This window comes from Leuciscus leuciscus (genome assembly GCF_965113295.1).
Source record: "Leuciscus leuciscus genome assembly, chromosome: 8".
Taxonomy (NCBI): Eukaryota; Metazoa; Chordata; class Actinopteri; order Cypriniformes; family Leuciscidae; genus Leuciscus; species Leuciscus leuciscus.
In genome coordinates, this window is record NC_138732.1 from 37,376,513 (window position 1) to 37,392,179 (window position 15,667).

General features: G+C 40.2%; 1 long non-coding RNA gene across 1 annotated transcript; it reads right to left on the minus strand.

Annotated features, from left to right (window-relative positions):
- Positions 1 to 1,188: 1,188 nt before the first annotated feature.
- On the minus strand, positions 1,189 to 14,162 carry LOC309505168. Its single transcript, XR_014208346.1, has 3 exons — positions 14,087 to 14,162; positions 3,791 to 3,939; positions 1,189 to 3,691 (listed from the first exon to the last, which is right to left on the minus strand). It is a non-coding gene; the product is annotated as an uncharacterized lncRNA (long non-coding RNA).
- Positions 14,163 to 15,667: the final 1,505 nt, after the last annotated feature.

Genomic DNA, 15,667 nt, shown 5'->3' on the forward strand with positions numbered 1-15,667 from the left:
ACCCATACCTCCCCGGGGGTCTCTCACTCTAACTCAAACCCTAACCCATATCTCCCCGGGGGTCTCTTACTCTAACCCTAACCCATACCTCCCCGGGGGTCTCTAACTCTAACCCTAACCCATACCTCCCCGGGGGTCTCTAACTCTAACCCTAACCCTAACCCTAACCCTAACCCTAACCCATACCTCCCCGGGGTCTCATTCCCCCTGTGTGGCATTGATTCATAATAGCCAGGTTGGAGCACCAGCTGTTGTAGATTTATCAACTAAAGGATCTACCATATGACTTCGGTGTGTGATTGTCCTTATCGAAATATAGGGTGAATACATTGCTTATTCCCTTCCTTTTGTTGTAGGATTTCGTATGTCTTGTTAACTGATGTTTTTAATAGATGTTTGTCTGAAGGAGTCCTCGTTCCCTGTGTTAAGGCGAGGCTGAGTGAGAACAGCCACCCTGACACAACTTGCTCTTTGAGCCACGCTGTTGCTTTGGGGTCCGGTTACTGTCTTGTCTAATGCTCGAGTGGGCTTCAGGGGCGATTCCAGGATTTTACAAATGGGGGGGCACAGGCGGGACCAAGAACCAGTGAGGGGGGGGCCCATGGGAAATCAGAAAATTCAACTGGAAATAAATACTTGTTTAGAAAACATTAAGCACGATTTCAAAAATATTTGCAATGCCCTGTGCCCTAATATAGATGTTATTAAATGTGGCACTGCATTTATTGGACCACACAGTTTTGTTCTAACAAATAAAAAAACAAAAAAAGACTCCGTCCTCTTTTCATTCTCAACTGAATAACACTAACAAGTCCTCTCTATTCAGTAACGTTAGTCTGACGAAGTTATGTTAGCTAATCTAACGTTAAGGTCCTTGCACACTAACATATGGTGCAATATTTAAAAATATATACTGTTATTGAGTGTGTATACTATAAACAGTGACGTGTCGAGGTGTCTCTCTCTCAAATCAAGCAGTGATTGACAGCGCTCTGATCCAATGGTGTTGGGCATTGTCATGTTGACAGTAAATCTAGCCCAATGATGTTGGGGGGGCACCAGGGAGGGCCGGTGCCACCCCGTGCCCCCCCTCTAGACACGCCCCTGGTGGGCTTTAAGTTCCTCCTTTTTGTTTGTTTTATCTGTTGTGTGGCTTTTCTTTCTTTGAGTATTGTGGATTTTTTGTTTGGTATATTGTTTATTTAATTAATGGATTTTGAATGTGTTTTTCTTTTATTACTTTGTCTATTTGCATTGTTTGTTTTTTTTCCTTTCAAATGTATTTCATTTAGTTTTCTTGCAGGAGCTGAGCATTCCCTGGAAGCAGGCTGGTGTGTTGCTGCACAAACTTCACTTTAACATGGATTATTATTGCAGTGTCTCTATTTCTGATCACCTTTTGCAGTGAATTGTGGGTGTGATTCTGAATTTATCTATGTGCTGGGTGCAGCCATACTAGCCTGCTCTTCACAGAGGAAGCCTCAGTCTCTGCAGTGACGGTGACTATTTAATTTTGTTTTTATCATTTGACCAAGACAACTTAATGGTGATTAACTTAATGTTTTTTTTTTCTTTTCTTTTTTTTTGCATTGTGCAAAATTATCACAAATTAGTATTGATGCTGTGGAATCCCCTGTGGAAAAGTGAGGCAAAGGAAATTTGTCAGATTCACCCTTTATTCAAATAGTATTAAAAATGATCCTCTATGGTGATACATTTATTGCTGGTCAATTATATTATTTCTAATAAAGGATTGTCTGTTTAAACGGAAACTCGTGCCTCTTGGCTCATCTAAGTGGAACATATTTTCTTGTCCTTGTTTCTTTGGTTATTTCCCCCGTTATTTTGGGGTGGCGTAGTCACTACTGAGCGAGCCATGTTTTGCTACATCTACATTAAATGAAGCTTCACCACACTGATGCTACCCCCCAGGGAAATGTATCAAGCTAAGCTACAGCAACATCCTGGTGTTAATGTTATCCAAGAATTAATGTAATCATTACTTTAAAAAAATATATAATCAGAGCTGTAGACTTTCGACATGCAAAATGTAAAAAAAAATCAGATATAGAAGTTTCAATCCTAATTTACATTTTGCAATGAAGAGGGAGCGAATATTATGTGTCCACTGGAATATCACATAAATAAGTAAGTAAAGGTTATGCGTATTTGGCGTGCTCTCCTAGGGGAGGGCTCCGAGCTCAGGGTTTGGCCCAAACAGAATAGAAGTGAGGAGAGAGAGTGGTGGAGGGATGCTAAAAAACTGTCAAGGAACAAAAGTCTGCTGTGTATATTTGACCCTGGACAATAGGTGATGGAGAAGTAAAACTGGGTAAAGAAGAGGGCCCATTGCGCTTGCCAGTGATCAGTCTTTTGGCATCTCTCAGACATTAACAGGCTTAAGGCGTGGGTTACCTCAGGTGGCCAGGACAGAGACTTGAGCTTGTTCTTGAGGAGGGAGGTCAGAGGAGCTGTGACTTTGCTGTATTTTTGTATAAATTGTCGGTAAAACTTTGCAAACCTAAGGAAGTGCCAAAGTTCTTTGATGGTGGGTTCTGGCCAGGCTTTGATGGCTTCCACCTTCCCCTTATCTGTCTTGATGCCCTCTGCACTGATGATGTAACCAAGGAACTGGGTGGAGCTCTGATGGAATGAACACTTCTTAGCCTTGAGGTAGAAATGGCATTCCCCTAGCTGGATGTGGTGGCAATATTTGGCCTCGTTACGGGATATACCAGGATGTCATCAATGTAGATCAGGATTAAATGTTGAAGGTACTTCTGGAACACCTCATTCATAAATCCCTGGAACACAGAAGGGGCACTGAGCAGGCCGTACAGCATGACTTGATATTCATAGTGGCCAGAAAGGGTCACAAAAGCGGTCTTCTGTTTGTCCCCATTTCAGACCCGGATCAGGTTGTAGGCGCTGTGCAGGGCAAGCTTGCTGAAAAGGGTTGCTCTAAGGGGAAAGGGGAAAAGGGAAGAGAGTATTGGAACGTGACTGCGATTTTATTGAGTGATCGGTGGTCAATGCAGGGCAGCAAGCCTACATCCTTCTTGACCACAAAGAAGAAGCTGGAAGCAGCAAGGGAAGTGGACGGTCTGATGTAGCACTGTTTGAGAGCCTCAGCCACTGTTCTGGGAGAGATAAGAGATATGTTTTACATCTGGGCACTGGTTCACCAGGAATCATGTCAATAGCACAGTCCCATGGTCTGTGTGATGGTAACTGAGAGGCTCATCTCGAACAGAAAACATCCTGAAAGTGGGCAGAATATCCACAGAAAACATGCAGGAATATCCACTGATTGTTGATCTGGAGGACGTTTGATAGAGGTTGAGTGTATCCTCAACACATGTTGATGTAGAAGTTTTATCACAGGGAGGAATAGAAAGCAGGTAGCAGGTGGAGGCCCCACTTCAGGATGTTGCCCGTACTCCAAGAGATTACTTGATTGTGCCGGACAAGCCATGTCAGCTGTTGAGCGCTTCAGAACCAGTAGCGTGATGGTTTCAACATGTTGACTGCTAACTAGAAGTTGCAAGGGTCCCACGCAGTGCTTGATGACGTCTATCCCCAGTGGTTTTCCAATTATTGTTTGGATGAAGTATTCAGACAAGCAGGGTTCCTTTTGGACCTAGAGCCGAGATGAAATTGCCGCCTCACCCTGAGTCGAGGAGGGCAGTGACTGTGGATAATACATAGGCAGTAAGAGCAGGGGTTTTCTGGCTATTACAGTGGTAGTAAGTGGTTTACTATTAATAGAGGGCGAAGAAACAACACTCACCACTGGTAATGGAGGTTAGACGGGACATGAAGATTTGATGTGTCCCTCACCTCCCCAATAGAGGAAAAGATGCTGGGTCGTTCTGCTCTGGAGAGGTGAAACGTATCCACTTGCAAGCCCCATAGTAAGTAACCACATGACATTTACAGCTTAGGTGATTGGCTCAAAAGAAAGAAAGAAAGAAAATTTGAAGAAAAATTATGAGTTGAGTGTCAAGTAATTTATATTGACTAATCTGTCTGAACAAATGGTCAGATTTCATCTCTTGCAAAAAGAAAATTGAGAACAGCCAGTCATAAATATCTGGGGCAGTATGTGTCAGAATTCTAAGAATAATGTAATTTTACTCTTTTTCCAAGACTTAAGAATAAGTGTGATTTTATAAAGTTCCCTAAGTGTTATGACTAGGTCTCAGCTCCTAAATTACATAAGAATGCTTGAGAGGTATCCTAACCTATTTAGGAGTAATTTACATTTTGGGTGAGCAAAAACTTGTAAAAACTATAAGTAACAATGCACAGATTTGTCATCACACCATTTTATTTACATGATACATATACAGTCATTAAGTATTCGTTAATCTTTTGTGTTTTAGTGTATAATATTCATTTAGAATTTCCAGCAACTTTATATGTATTTTGAGCTTTTTTCTTTTTTCTTTTTAGAGACTCAATGTCATCCTCAAGGTGCTCTGTGCAAATCTTGTGAGGCAGATGGCTCATCTGAAGAACACAGGGAGACATTCTGATATGATACATTAGAAGATGCGTCAGATGGACCAGCTCCAGCACCATCCAAACTATATCCGCATGCAGAAAATAGTAAACAGTGCAAACATGTTTATTCAAGCCGATGTTTTTTTTTCCCTTTTTTTCTTTTCTTTTTTTCATATCCACAGATTAAAGTAACTAATGTCAAGTTATAAAAAAGCAAACACATTATTACAAGTATCATTTTTTTCTAACCATCTTTGTAACTCCCTCAATTTGAGCAGTGTAGGGTCTGGGGCATCTGCAATGCCACAAATGGAAGGATTGGCCATTTCCAATATCTCCTCTACTATCTCGGCAATCTCAGACAGAGGATTACATGAGGGCTTCCACCCATTTGACAAAAACTCAGCTGCTGACCACACGGAAACAATCATGTAATATGAGAAAAGGGTTAAACCTAAATAAAATGAACCAGTGGCTCACATGCTTTCTTTGTATGCTGCAATTTCCTTACTGTTGCCAAAACATTGTACCACCTTTTCTCCCAATCCTCTGCTGAACGTCTTGTCCAAGGAAATGCTACATTTACAGTCATTGCAATGTGTTGCCATGGATTGATCTCGTCCTTGTTAAAGTCAGAGACTGTCCAGTCAAGACTGACTGCACTAGAAGAACACTTTCTTCTTTGAACCAGTTTGGTTTTCTTTTTGAATCCATTTTTTAAGGGTTGGCAACTTTGGTCTTTTCTTTATACAGCTGTGAGTGCAATTCAGAAGGATCAGCTTAATTACTTAAATAGCATCAGATTTGTCCATTTAAGGTGTTGAAACATAATTAAAATTGTGCAAAATGTAAAAAAAAAGAAAAGAAAAAAGTACTTATCTGTAATGTTTTTTGCACACATTATTTGTAAATGAATGTAAATGAATGCAAAAAAAAAAAAAATTTAATATTAAAATAATTATAATTTCTATAATATAAATTAAATTATGAATGATTAGTGTCATGCTGCTGTGACCCTTAACCTTGCAGAATCACTATTGGGTGATTCAGTGGTTGAGGGTGGCCATTTTGGGTTGACATTATTGTTGGCTTAGTTCACAACACTTAAGTGCCACTTCAGTCGGCACTTAAGAATCAGTCCTAGATTTTGCTGAAAGTTGCTTTTAGCTTCTTTATAAAAGTCTCCTACTCTTAGAAAAGGCCTACTTTTTACTAAGAATTTTTGGACACTTCAGTCAAAGCTTAAGACTATTCTTAAGAGCATTTCTGAGAAGTTTTATACATACGGGCCCAGATCAGAAATGGAAGTTCTCATTATAAATTGGTTCCAAACTGACATTAGACATCTTGTTAGATCCCTCATGATAGGAAAATCTAGGACATTCTCATTAGCTCTTGAGATACAATTGTTAAATGTCCAAAAAATAAAAAGGCAGTCTAGGAACAGACTAAGTTGAGAGACAATAATAAATGTGAGCACTGGGTTAAAAAAAAAAGAAGAGCTTTTTGATTAAAGTAGTGATCCTTCTGCATCAGCAGAAACACGATTGAAACGACCCACAATTATCTGCTTAGTACGTCTATTTCACAGCTGTGCCGAATTCATTTGAAAATGATAACAGCACAATTTTGTGATTGTAGGCGGGATTCCTGATCTAACCTTGGATTCAATCTCATCTTTCAGTCTCAGAAACATACCATGCAAAGTTTTAAATGCAAAGTTCATTCATGTCTTGGAGACTAGCCCTCATAGCTTGTAAAGTATACAGCAAGACTTGTGCCTCAGAATTTTCTCCTGTGGGGTTACAAATTTAAGAATCTGTATAAGATCTGCTGATCTTATGTCCTTACATAACATAACATGAAAAACTAGGGTAGAGTACATTGAATTTCCAGCAAGAGATTCCTGCCAGTCCTGTTCTCTCTATTGTAAGTTAAATGAGTCAGATTACTGAGACTCTCATCCTTTGTCTTTAATGGCTCTTGGAGCCCCTGTCCCAGTCTTTGAATAGTTATGCTGATTGGATTAGGATTGGTAACACTCTAGGCGGGTTCCTATAGCTGTATACATCATTTGCTTGCTTTGTTTAAGGTCGTCACCCAGGTGATTTGTCTCCATTTCTAAGTACTGCCCTCTAAATGTATATAAACTACAATGTACACCGCCTTAGTTAGACTTGATGACTGCAGCGACTGACAGCTCCTGTTCTCAATAAAGAATCCTGCTGAAGATACAACAAAGTCTCCTGGTCTTCACTTCTGACTTTCCTACACTCCTAAATTTCCTTATAGGAGAAATAAAAGTAGACACTACTGAGACATTTTATTTTAATTTTCTTGCTGTAATCTAGCAAGTAACATTTTATTTGTCAGCTAAAAATGCATCACGCCAATTACTTACTGTAAACAAAAAGAAGTCAATTCAGGAATGAATGCTTAATGCTTTGGATCGTTTTATTAATAATAAACATTGTATGGTAGTAATATTTGAGTTCATGTTGAGACATTGGACGTGGTGCTCAGTGCGCAAAGTTATGAGAGTGTTAAAATATATTCTCTATGGAAAAAAAATTGAGAAAGAGGACAAAAATGTCTTCATTTCATGTGCATGCAACCTTATTTCTGCCTAGGAGAAACATTTGAGATGATTTTTCAAATAATTCCAGGGTTAGCCCCACATTTAGACATTTAAGCCACAATCAAAAGGCAGAAATGTTATTGCATTATATATATTTATAAGTGGAGAAAAGTTTGTCCTCAGATTTGTTTGGGTGAGCAGTCCAAGAGTTCTGTATAGAGTATAAAAGCACTGGGGCATTTCATTGTTTGTATCACTCTGGCAATGTGGGCAGTGTTGAACTGAAGTGGAGCAGGACTACGGTTATCTACACAAAGGGTCATACAGGTGTATCATCTGCAAAATCAGGATTGATTCAGTCCAGTACTGGAACGCTAGAGTTGCTCACCCCATGTTAGAGGTTGAGACTGGCAGGTATGTAACTGGAAGCATTCGGTATCTGTTCTGATACTGTTTGTTTATTATATGATTAAAGTTCTTGAAACGTTCGCCGGTTTCTGCTTCCTTCTTCCCTGAATAACAACCCTTGCTACAATATTAAACGTTAAAATTGTCTCTGGGCCTTTTTACACCTGGTCACCTCATGTGTTTTTACTGATTGGATATACTGATCTATCTGATTTGTTAAAACAGTTCCATTTACACTTGGGCACATCTCGTCTGAAGGGACTGTCTGCAGGCAGCCCGGAGGCATTGCGACGAGACACAGTGTCTCGTTCCCTGTTCTCAGCGAACAGAGGTTACTGTTGTAACCTATACGTTCCCTTTCCAAAAGGAACTCGCACTGCATCAATGACGCTATTGGGGAACGATATACCAACGCCACCATGCTGAGGGGATGCATGCCAATCATGGCTGTGCTGCAAGCACAAACACATTTCACTCAGTTAAATCCCCCCTTGTAAGTAAGTAAGTAAGTAAAGTTTATTTATATAGCACCTTTCACAGACAAGGAAGGGTCACAAAGTGCTTTACAGTAAAAAAAAAAAAAAGAAATATATAATAATAATAATAATATCAAAACAAATAAAATAACATTTGTACAAAAACCATCAAACACCATAGAAATTTAATAAATGCCAAACCATATTGTTAACTAAAAGCTTGTCCAAAAAGATGTGTTATCAGGTGTTTTTTAAAAGCTATGGATCTCAATTCTAAAGGGAGAGAGTTCCATAGCCTTTGGGGCCACAACACAGAAAGCACGGTCTCCTCTTGTCTTAAGACGTGTTCTGGGAATAGTTAAAAGGTCTTGGCCTGAAGACCTCAGAGACCGACCAGGGGCATGTGCATGTAATAAATCCTGGATGTAAGAGGGTGCTTGACCATGCAAGGCTCTGTAAGTAATGACTGAAATTTTAAAATGCACTCTTAAACCAATAGGAAGCCAATGAAGGGCCTTAAGCACAGGAGTAATGTGCAACCTCTTGCTGGTCCAAGTCAAAAGCCAAGCAGCTGCATTTTGTACAACTTGCAGTCGATCCAAAGAAGATTTGTTCAAACAAGTGTATAGAACATTCCAATAATCCAACCGTGAAGAAATAAAAGCATGAACAAGCATCTCAATCTCCTTTTTTTTTTAAACCATAGATCTAATCTTAGCAATGTTCCTGAGATGGAAAAAAACAGGAACGAACCACCGACTTTACATGACTGTTAAAACACATAGACCTGTCAAAAATGACATCCAGATTTATTATATCACTGCAGTCAGAGGATGATAAAATCCCAAAGGCCTGCCTAATCTTAGGGGTAATGTTGTCTGGGGCAATAATCATCACCTCAGTTTTATCTTTATTAAGTTTAATCTTTAGAAAGTTGTCTGCCATCCATTTGTTAATGGAGACTAGACAATTCTGCAGAAGGGACAGTTTATCTAATCTATCTGGACTAATATATATATATATATATATATATATATATATATAAATATATAATTGGATGTCATCAGCATAACAATGATAAGATATTTGAAAACTACTAATAATCTCGGCAAGAGGAAGCATTTACAAAGTGAACAACAGAGGGCCGAGCACAGAGCCCTGTGGCACACCACAAGACAAAGGGACAGAGTCTGATATGTAAGATCCTATAGACACAGAAAAACTCCTCCAGAAAAAGATAGGAGGAAAACCAATCCAGAGCTGATCCAGATATCCCCACAAGAGAGTTCAATCTACCAATCAGAGTGCAGTGATCAACAGTATAAAACGCTGCACTGAGATCTAGCAAGACCAGCACAGAAAATTCACCAGCATCAGCAGCCATCAAAATATCATTTGAGACTCTAAGGAGGGCAGTTTCAGTTGAATAGTTTTAACAAAAACCAGACTGAAATTTTTCACAGATATTATGAGCCACATTGCCACAACCTTTTCTAAGATTTTAGAGATAAAAGGCAGTTTTGAATTTGGCCTATAGTTGTTAAATGATGCTGCATCAAGATTACTATTTTTCAAGAGAAGTCTTTGTTGAGTAGCTATAACGGGGTTTCTTGGTGGTGCAATGCCTGTCGTGACAGCCATAAACTTGTCCACAAAATGAGACTGAAAATGGCTGCAGTCATCATTAGAAAATACAGGGACAAGAGAAGTAGCAGGAGAAACAATATTATTTATAGTCTCAAAAAGAGTTTTTGCAGGCAGATATCAGTTTCGTAAAATAAGAGGCTCTAGCATCCTTGATCATCTCGTTTAGATATGTTAAGAGCCCTTTAAGATGCAGGCGGTGTACTTGGAGCTGAGTCGCTTTCCATAAACGCTCAGCCTTCCGACAGACATGTCTAAAGCTGGGGATGGCGTCATTTATCCGCAGAGATGTATTAACAGTGGGAATCTGTCAAGTCTTAAAAGGAGCCACTCTATCAAGCTGCAATGTGCAATGTTGATTAAATGAATGAACAAAAGCGTCAATGTCATTTGAAATAAGAACTGAGCTAGAGTCAAGAGCGGCTGAGAAGTTCACAACAGCAAGCTGGTTAATCATACGAGAGCAGGGCACTCGCTTAACAGGCAGAGGATCCTCATTACAAGCAAGATCAAATAAAATGCATTTGTGATCACTGACAAATACATCCTCAATGCAAATATTGCTAGTGTTTAGACCGTGAGAGAGAACTCAAGCGTACAGTATGTCCCTCACTGTTCGTAGGACCAGAGACATGTTGAGTAAAGTTAAATGATTCCATTATGTGTACAAATTCAGAAGCAATGTTGCAGGCATCATCATCCATGTGAATATTAAAATCGCCGACAATAATCACTCTGTTCAGCTTAATAATGGATGATAAGAAGTCAGTAAACTCACTCAGAAAAGAGGCTGCTGGCCCAGGCGGGTGGTAAACTAAAATACAATATAATGAATTTGAGCGACCAACTTTAGTCATCTGTAGTTCAAATGAAGAGTCCATACCTCTGCTCATCGACTGCCAAATAAAATGCTTTTTAAAAACCACAGGAAGTCCTCCACCACAGCCCACGAGTCTTGGCCTGCTGATAATAGAACAATCCACAGGAAACGGCTCAATCAGATGCCTGTCACGGTCACGAATTCTCTGCCTTTTTCTTGTCTCGTGTGATTGTTGTGTTGTGTGTTAATTAGTGTGGGTGTGTCCTCCGATGATCGCTGATCAGCAGCGCCAGCTGATTCCCATCTACTCACCTATTTATTCTCTGTGACCGGTGTCTTCTGTTGTCAGAGCTTTGTGGTGTATTCCGGTGTTTGTTCCTGTCCAGTTTGGCTGTTCCCTGTGATCTACGTTCCAGTTGGATTATTCGTTGTGTCTTCATCTCTGTTCTTCGTCGTCACTCGCCTGGATTCGGATCATCACTGTGTTCATCACTCATCACCAGCCTGGTTACTCGTCGAGGTCCCTGCGTCACTCTCCCGCCCCTGTGTGTTGTGCTTTGGACTCTCTGACCGCTCTGTTTATTATTCAATAAACACACTTTTACCTGCTATTGTCTCCTCTCTTGCATTCATGACAATGACAGTACTCCATACTCCGTTGCCATGTCTCCTTCAGCAACATAAAATCCAGGTTTTTGGAAGTAAATAAGTCACTGAGCAGAAATAATTTGTTTGAAATTGAATGGGCATTTATCAAAGCCACCTTGAGCGGTGCAGATACAACACCTGAAGCAGAGGGAGAGGCTCGTGGTAGCGACCTCAGGTGCACAGCGCACACACCGCACCCAGTGGTAGGGTTTCTCCAGGACAGTGGGACCAGAGCTCTAGGAACATCAGGGAAGACAGAACGAAGACATGATGGTCTGGAGCCACCGTCAAAGAGCCCCAGCTTCAGGAGCTTTTTAAGATGCACCTGCCTCCCTGCCCTTTTTCCTCGCCTTCTCAGCCGCTTCTATGTATGTCGTATTTGGCCTTCCACATTCAGGCTACGGGTGCAGATGGACATACGAACAGGGCTGAAAACGTACTCCAGGTACATAGAGGAGCCCCTACTGAACTTTTTGGAACTTTCTGCTCAGCTTCTGTTCGGACGCTCTTGCTTACTGCTCCGCGCTTTGCTCTATCGCTTTTATATTTTTATATTTTATCTCCTTTTATCTCCTAATTACTACAAAAAGCAGAATTCTTTTATCCGACCAGCCTCCCACTGAAAGCCATCAGCTTACATTCCGGGGAAGGAAAACACAACTGCCTACATTCAAAAGGATAAGAGAGAAAATGCCTCTTCTGGTTCAAGATTCTACTTGCTGCACAAACTGCCACAGACTTTTACAAAGAATTGCAGTTCTTGAAACAAAGTTACTTGCGGGACCACCAAACCAGACGGAAGACACAACAGAGCTTCGTCATGGACGCCCTCAGCATATAGCCAGTGATTCCCGTGAATCTAGTTCTCCTCGACAGGCCATCCTGAGTGTAGAGAATCAAGCCTTAATTGATCAACATACTAATCGATGGCACAAACAGGGAGCGAGACCCAAAGGCACTTGAGACATCAGATTGTCACGAGCATCATATATTGCCGCAGAAGCATCCTCTACCCCAGATACGGCTCTGACAAGGATTGCAAACACTGGTTTCCTACCACCGCCTATACATCTTGAGAACAGATTTGAAGTATTAATGAATGTGGTTGAGGAATCTCCAAACGTGATGAATGTGATCAAAGAAATATCGAACCAGCCAGTAGCTAACACTGATGCTAACTGGCGCTCAGGGTCGAGCAGACAGCGGCACTCAGCTCAGAGCGCAGCCGAGCACAGGACTCTGATAGTGGGTGACTCCATAATCGGAAACATTAGTAGCAGGGATACAACTACGTGCTGCCTTCCACAAGCAACAGTTTCTGATGTAAACAGGGAACTTCAGAACAGATGAAACATAAGACTGCAAATCGACTTATCATTCATGTGGGGAAGAATGATATTCATAAAGAGCAGTCAAAACTCCTTAAGAAGGATTTCAATTAACGTTTATCAGTGGACCACTCCCAGCAAGAGGAACAGGTAGGATGCTCTCAACTTCTGTTTAGTAATTGTCATCAGCTAGACGACGTTACTGGGGATGGCAAATAATGGAGGCTGTGGTAGAATTTGTGCCGTTAAAGGCTGTCACAAGTCACAACAGCTACTGCAGGGCTGCCAACTCTCAGTCATTCAGTGTGAGACTCACGCAATTTATCCTTTTCACACGCTCTCTCGCCACACTTCCATTTTCACAGAGAAAAATCGCGAGGCAAAGAGGACACTGACACTGACAGACAAGACAGAGTAGGTTCCTTATGATAGGAGACAAATTCTCAGCTCTCAGATTCTGTCAATTTTATTACGAAATTCAAACAATAAATACCGTTTTGGCGATTGTAAATGTGACGTGACAGATCGCTGTAGCGGCAGTTGAACCGATCTCACTCTGTTTTACTACTAATTAGTCAACAAACACGAATGAAAAATAGGTAACTTAGCCTATGTTGAAAGATACAGTACAACTTACCGAAATTCGTACGTACAACTTACATAATATCGATCAATAAGTGTTTTTCAACCGCAGAAAGAGGTCAATAAAACAGCTGGAGAACAATGTGTCACGTAACGTTACATTTACCTCAGGAAAGCCAGTTGATGACCATATATAACAAGTTAGTTGGTTAGAAAAATTAGCTATAGAGAGTATTTAGCTAAATATGTGTACTATATTACATATTTATTATATTTTACGCAGGAGCATCCAGCTGTTTCCACTACTCTGTTATTTTGTAACTTAACCCACACAATGTGATTGGGTTTATTTATAGTCTGATTCGGATCTACCTCCGCTTTTAAGAATGTGAACTGTTGATGATTATGTCAAAGAATTCGTCCAGTTTTATTACTGTGTAAGTAATTGTATAGCCTGGATGCCAGCCGAACTTAGCCCACCCACAACATTTTTAGGTCAGAAGTTCGGTCTGGACTTGATCCGTTGTGGAGCTATTATGCCCGAACCAAAGCTGTTCGGACCAATCAAATTGTCAGGGCGGGCTTTATACGATGATGGACAGATGATCAACAGTAACGTAATCATCCACGTCACCAACGAGTGCTTAGGTTGAATTTGTTTACAACAAAGATGACTGCCGCTGGAGAATTGAGATTTCACACTTACAAATAAGTCAGATAGAATAAATGCATATTTGGCGTGCTGTCCGAGGAGAGGGCTCCAGGCTCGGTATTCGGCCCGAACCCAAAGTAGGCTACTCTCCCGTATTCCTGGCTGTGGAAGAACAGGCCAAGAGTGAGTGGAGGGATGCTGAAAACTGTCAAGGAATGTTAGGTGAGTTGACAGAGTGAATAAATATATGCTTCCTCTCATGTAGATAGGGTAGACAATAATTGTTTGATGACAAGTTGATTGGATTGATTATTTGAACGTGCTCCTCCCGAACTTTGTTTATGAAACATCATGATTCCGTCTGTTATAGAAGATATATAACAGAGAACCGCGATCAAGGCATTTGTCGATCAGAAAGATGAATAAAGAACATACGTCACTTACTCCGTTGCTCTGATTGGTTGTAGGTCTATCCAATTGAGTGCAGAGGCATTTTCCTTCCTGGTTCGGTTGAAACACGCCCCATAATCACAGCCCAATGGAGCAGTATCAGACTCACATTCTGACTAGAATCTGTGCTTCTAGGCTCCTCGCCGTCGACCCCCTCAGACAAAATAAGATAATTGTTGATAAACTGCTGGCCATTGTTTCTTATCATCAATCCAGCAGGTGGCGCTTGTCAACTTCGTAGGATGAGGGTCAGACAAAGTTAAGTTGTTTACGGTCTTTGTTATATAGTCTTGCCCGTGCTGCCACCGCGAACTAATATTGCCATTATGGACATTAAAATGAAGTAAAACAGATTAAAACCTTCGTTTCAGAGCTGTCCAATAACACCTACCTAAACCCTAAATGCTTCAAGCTGTGAAGTTTTGAGCATCCTGCCTACGCGCACGCGCAAAGCATAACGGGTAGTGTCGCGTCCTGTGAAAAAGGTGAATAGTAGATGCCAATTACAGGTAAATGAGCTGATAAGGCTATAAACCCTGATGAGATACAACATCAAACTAGGACAGCTTTGTGAAGGTAAAAGTTCATGCCTTTGAACAGATAACTGATAAATAGGTTGTGGTATCTGTCAGGAGATAGTAAGAAACAATAAAGCACATGAGACAGGAGTAGCAAACTTCGTCCATCTTGTTTACTCATCACTTCCGTTCTCACACACATTACATCATTACACAACACTTCAAAATAGTAGTCAATAATACAATTATTCTCATGAACAACATTTTCCTCTTTATTAAAGAATAGAACAGAACATCAGAGTTGCATCAGTAATGAAAACACATATGATCCAGAACAGCACATCAGATCTAAATAATAATGTCCTTTATCCAACCAGGCTTCTGAAGATCACATTTAGGTGTAGTGGCATGAGTATGTATGTGTGTAGTGAGCAGTGTTCTCAGGAGTTGTAAGTGTGCATTTAAACGCAGTGAGATGGGAAGCATTTCATGTCTTTCCATCACTGCACTGTAAAAAATGAATCGTGGGTCTTGTAATTTTCATGTAAAAAATATTAAGGTGATAATTTAAAATATTGTGTATATTTTATTTTAAAAATTGTGGTTCAGTGTTGTATAGAAAATATTGAGAATATTTCACTAATAAAAGCAATATATATATATATATATATATATATTTTTTTTTTTTTTTTTTTAAGGTCACATACACAGTTTTAGGCTTGAACTGAAGAACCGATTAAGCTGATAAAATGAAGGAAAAAAAGGCTACTTATTTATTTTAAGAGAATTAGCTCAATTGTGCGGATTTAATTAGAGACACCATTGTTAGTTCCCAGCATGCTTTGCACATGGCTGTGAATGAAGAGTAAATATTGAATTAAGTTTTATTGTTTTGCTCAGTTATGTTTGACATTTGAAAGAGTTTCTATTATGTTGAATTTTGATTGTTTGCATTGTGCAGAAGAGTAGGGCTCATGGTTAGGTTGTGAATAACTGCATGTATTAATATTCTAAAGTGTGTTGCTCTGTTCATTGAGCAATAGCTTTGCAGCATACA